A 6,100-nucleotide genomic window follows, 5' to 3' on the forward strand; every position below is an offset into this window, starting at 1 on the left:
GTGACAACTTGGGGACATGTCCCAACCATTTCCAAAATTTTTCCAAAACTCTGGGTATGTTTACAAAATTAGGGGATATCTCAGGGATAGAATGGAGATAGTTTCCTATCTCCAGGATGCATCTAAGACATCTAAGATACCCCTGACCATATGGGGGACAACCAATAGTTCCCTTTTTTTCAATGCTCTTAAAGCCAAAAAAAATGCTAACTTAATGGAAACACCATTTTAAAATGATTTGCCCCTCTAACCTTAAGATGACTATACATAACAATCCATGAATAGTATTTGAATTCATCTATACATGAAAAGAATTGTAACTGTGTTAGAAAGACAAAGAAATAGAGTTTGAAGGTGCTATCAAAAAAATCAACATTGATTAGAGGTAGCCATTATACTTTCCATCAATACATTTTACAATTTTTCACATTTGTGAATTTGTTATTTTGACATTTGTAGTAAAATTGTAGCTTTTGGACACTTTGGTGTAGCTGTATGTTGTCCTACATTTTGTCACCACAAAATGTAGGTAACAGTATGAAACTTTTTCAAATTAGTTTCAAATTTCTCTAAGTTTAGTTCACTATTTAATTGGTTAGTATTGATCAACCAATCAGTAACAATTCATATAATGGACTCTTTTATTGAAGAGCTTTGCTAGTTTTTTTTTGTTTCTCTATTTGTCGAGCCTATGCTTGATTTTTGAATCCTTCATCATCCTTTTTTTTTTTTTGAGTGTGCGTTTGTTAGTTTTTAGTGCTTTGATCTTGTTTAGGTCATGGCTTTGAGTTTCCCCTTTGATTTGATCTAACCTGGAGCTTAATCAGAGTTGTTAGTCAAAACATATGGCCATTTTAGTGCCCAAAAAGTGCACCTTTTTGGTGAAACAACATGAATTAAAAATATCATGTTATATTTTTAATTTGACATTCACTTTTAAAAAATATAACTTCAATTCACTTTATGTTATGTTTTTAAGTTACTTTATCATTTAACTTTTTACTTAAACTAACTATAGTGCACTTTATTTTATATTTTTAAGTTGAGTTTACTTTTTCAATTTTCACTTAAGTGACTATATTAATATAGTTCAATTAAATTTTAACCATTTAAATCAAATGCACTAGTAAATATTACTTTTTAAATGATATTTACATGTTATATTAATAATATGATATGTAAATATAATTTATGTCCCACATAAGTAATATTTTAATGAATTTAAATTGATACCCGTCTTTTAAATCACTTAAAAGTCATCAAAAGTGGACATTTTATATATTATTACATGTAAAATCCAACAAAAGTGAACCTTTTACATGTCATTGCATATAAAATTCAACTTAGAAACATAAATCCATCAAAAGTGGACCTTTTTGGTGCCATTGCATCTAAAATGTGAGCTTTCACTTAAAATGTGCTATTGCACCCAAAATGTGAGATTTCACTTAAAATATGCAATCTATCCTAAAGTATGCACTTTGCATTATGTAGAGTTTTTAAAACATGCAATCCATCCCAAAAGGTGTGATTTTCACCTTATGCATATTTTAAAACTTGCATTGCCTCCTAAAAGGTGTGATTTTCACTAAAGTTCATCGATTTGCTCCCAATAAACCTATTTTTGGAAGAACACATGCAAAGAGCCTCCAAGAACGCAATTTTGAACATTATGGGAGATTTCTTTCATAGTTTTTCATGAGATCTTCTCTAATAGGATCATTTTTGCCTATCAATAGATTTTCCAACATTGAAAATAAATTTATCTTGCTAAAAAATATTTTTTCAAACTCCTTCCAAGGGCTCGCTTTTGGAAAAATATTTTAAAAACACCATTTTTGGCTCACATTTTGGCCCAAAGAGGAATCGATTTGTCATTTTTAGTGGTTTGTATTGCATCTTGGCTCATGCTTTGGTGTTTGGAAGCCAAAATGTTTTTGTTTTATGCCTTTTATGAATCACATTTTTGATAAAAACACACAAAAAATTGGGGTTTTTATCCACTTTATGCATTTTTAGGTCACTTTTTGGCATTTGGATCCATGTATTAGCATGTGGGGAAGTTGTTTTTGCATTGACATGTCAAAAATGACTCAAAAAGATGCATTTTTGCTACATTTTCTCAAAAAATAGCCTAAATTTTTGTATAAAAATGTAATTATTTTGTTTTAAAAACTCAAAAAATTGCATTTCAGCCCATACATTTGGATAAAGATGGCTCATTTTTGAGTTTTAATGCATGCTATTTTCTTTAGAGACCATGTATTTGGCATTTTCATGTCAAATTTGACCTTTCATTGCTGATTAATATTTTTTGAATGTGAGTACAAAAATATTCAAATTATTTTTTGACAATTCAGAATTTGAAAATAATTGGTCTTCAAAGTCTACGATTCTTGCTCTTAGAGACCAAATGCTATTCAATGTTATTCGTTCTATTATATACTTAATTATCGCTCCATTTTCTATATGCACCCAACAACATAAAAAGTTGCTGAGAGATGTGGAAATCGAAGTTAAAGGCCTACAGATTATGCACCAAGAAGAAGTACAAAAATCATAGGAGGAGAAAACCTTGTAATTGAAAAAGGTGGGTGTGAGGGGTATGTAAATACGTAATGTGTCTTTTCCCATTAAAAATATTATTTACTCAGAAAACACAATTAAAAAATATTCTTACAGATAAACAATGCAATAATAGCTCCATACAAAATAATGAAATGACATGAATGAAATGTTAATTTGATTGAACATTTTCTATTTCTTGAATTTAACTAGTTAAAAAGAAAATTTGACCTTGCTCTCTTCCTAATTCACTCATACCTCTGTTTCTTATCTCTAGTTTACAGTATTCTCAAATAACTATATACTCTCACCTTGTACGACCTATGATTAAAAGTCTATATAATAACATATAAAAAAAGGGCACATAGGGACATGCCCCTAGGGGCTATCACTTGTGTCCCTATACTGGGGATGTCTTGGGGTGGGGGGACAACTTGGGGTAATTTCCAACCATTTTTTGAGATTTTACTAGAACTCTGGGCATGTTTGCAAAATTAGGAGATATCTTAGGGATAGAGTGGAGATAGTTGTCTATCTCTGGGATGCATTTGAGACATTTGAGAAAACCCTAACCATATGGGGGACAACCAATAGTTCCCTTTTTTCTAATGCTCTTAAAGCAAAAAAAATTCCAACTTAATAGAAACACTATTTTTAAATAATGTTTGTGGTCTCCTAGCGCCTCTAATCTTAAGATGACTACACATAACAATCCATAAATAGAATTTGAAGTCATCTATACATGAAAAGAACTATAACCATGTTAGAAAGATAAGGAAACATGGTTTGAAGGTGCTATTAGAAAAACCAACATTGATTAGAGATAACCATTATACTTTCCATCAATACATTTTATAGTTTTTCACATTTGTGACTTTGTTATTTGACATTTGTGGTAAAATTGTAGCTTTTGGAAACTTTGGTGTAGCTGTAAGTTGTTTTGCATTTTGTCACCACAAAATGAAGGTAACAGTACAATTTTTTTTCAAATTAGTTTCACATTTCTCTGAATTTAGTTCATTATTTAATTGGTTAGTATTGATCAACTAATCAATACCAATTCATATAATGGACTTTTTTACTAAAGGCTTTCACTAAGTCTTTTTTGTTTCTCTATTTGTCAAGCCTATGCTTGATTTTTGAGGCCTTCATCATCCTTTTTTTTGTTTTTGAGTGTGCCTTTGATAGTTTTTAGTGATTTTGTCTTGCTTAGGTCATGGCTTTCAGTTTCCCCTTTGATTTGATCTAACCTAAAGCTTAATCAGAGTTGTCAGTTAAGAGATATGGCCATTTTAGTGCCAAAAAAGTGGACTCTTTTGATGCAACAACACAAATTAAAAACATCATGTTATATTTTTAATTTGGCATTCACTTTTTGAAAAATATAACTTAAATTCACTTTATGTTATGTTTTTAAGTTACTTTATCATTTAAATTTTCACATAAAGTAACCATAGTGCACTTTATGTTATAATTTTAAGTTGAGTTTATTTTTGGATTTTTCACTTAAGTGACTATATTAACTATATAGTTCAATTTAATTTTTAGCATTTAAATCAAATGCTCTAGTAAATATTACTTTTTAAATGATATTTACATGTTATATTATTAATATAACATGTAAATATAATTTATTTCCCACTTAAATAATATTTTAATGAATTTAAATTGACATATGTCTTTTAAATCACTTAAAAGTCATCAAAAGTGGACATCTTATATGTCATTACTTGTAAGCTCCATCAAAAGTTGACATTTTACATGTCATTGCATATAAAATTTAACATAGAAACATAAATCCATCAAAAGTGGACCATTTTGGTGCCATTACATCTAAAATGTGAGCTTTCACTTAAAATGTGCTATTGCACCCAAAATGTGAGCTTTCACTGAAAATATGCAATCCATCCTAAAAGGTACAATTTGCATTATGTAGAGTTTTTAAATCATGCATTGCCTCCTAAAAGGTGCAATTTTACCTAAAGTTCATGTATTTGCTCCCAAGAAACCCATTTTTGGAATAACACATGTAAAGAACCTCCAAGAATTCAATTTTGATGATAATGGGAGATTTCCTTCATAGTTTTTTATGAGATCTTCTCTAATAGGATCATTTTTGTCTACCAATGAATTTTCCAATATTGAAAACAAATTTATTTTGCTAAAAAATGTTCTTTCAAACTCCTTCCAAAGGCACATTTTTAGAAAAATCTTCAAAAAATGCCATTTTTGTCTTATGTTTTGGCCCAATGAGGAGTCAATTTGTCATTTTTAGTGGTTCGCATTGCATCTTGGCTCATGTTTTTGTGTTTGGAAGCGAATTTTTTTTAATACCTTTTATGAATAAGGTTTTTGCTAAAAATACCCCAAAAATTATGGTTTTTATCCACTTTTATTTGTTTTTAATTCACTTTTTTGCATTTGGAGAAGTTGTTTTTGCATTCACAAGTCAAAAATGACTAAAAAACATGCATTTTTTGGCCATGTTTTTCTCAAAAAATAGCCTAGATTTTTGCATTAAAAGTCATGTTTTTGTTAAGAAAACTCAAAAAATGATATTTCAGCCCATACATTTGGATAAAGAGGGATCGTTTTTGAGTTTTAACGCATGCTATTATCTTTGGAGACCATGTATTTGACATTTTCATGTCAAATTTGACTCTTTAATGCTCATTAATATTTTTTGAATGTAAGTACAAAAAAATTCAAATGATTGTTTGAGAATCCAGAATTTGAGGAGAATTGGTCTTCATAGTCTACGATTCTTGCTAGTAGAATTCATATGTTATTTAGTGTTATTCTTTCTACAACATACTTAATTATCATTCCATTTTCTATGTGCACCCAACAACACAAAATGTTGATGAGAGATGCATAAATCAAAGTTAAAGGCCTACACATTATGCACCAAGAAGAAGTACAGAAATCATAGGAGGAGAAAACCTTGCCATTGAAAAAGGTGGGTGTGAGGGTGTTGTATATATGTAATGTGTCTTTTCCCATTAAGAATATTATTTACTCAGAAAAAACAATTAGAAAATATTTACACATATAAACTATGCAATAATAGCTCCATACAAAATAATGAAATGACATGAATGAAATGTTCATTTGATTGAAGATTTTCTATTTCCCAAATTGAATTAGTTAAAAATAAAATTTGACCTTGCTCTCTTCCTAATTCACTCATACCTCTATTTCTTATCTTTGGTTTACATTATTCTTAGATAATTATATACTCTCACCTTGTATAACCTATGATTAAAAATCTATGTAATAATATATAAAATAGGGCACATAGGGATGTGTCCCTAGGGGTTATCACTTATGTCCCTCTACTAGGGATGTCTTGGGGTGGGGGGACAACTTGTTGACATTTCCAAACCATTTTTTGAAATTTTGCAAGAACTTTGGGCATGTTTGCAAAATTAGGGGATATCTTAGGGATAAAATGGAGATAGTTGCTTGTCTGTAGAATGCATCTAAGAAATCTAAGACACCCCTAACCATATGGGGGAAAACTAATAGTTCCCTT

This window comes from Cupressus sempervirens, chromosome 2, assembly GCF_028749045.1.
Source record: "Cupressus sempervirens isolate cs-2001-9-10 chromosome 2, ASM2874904v1, whole genome shotgun sequence".
NCBI lineage: Eukaryota > Viridiplantae > Streptophyta > Pinopsida > Cupressales > Cupressaceae > Cupressus > Cupressus sempervirens.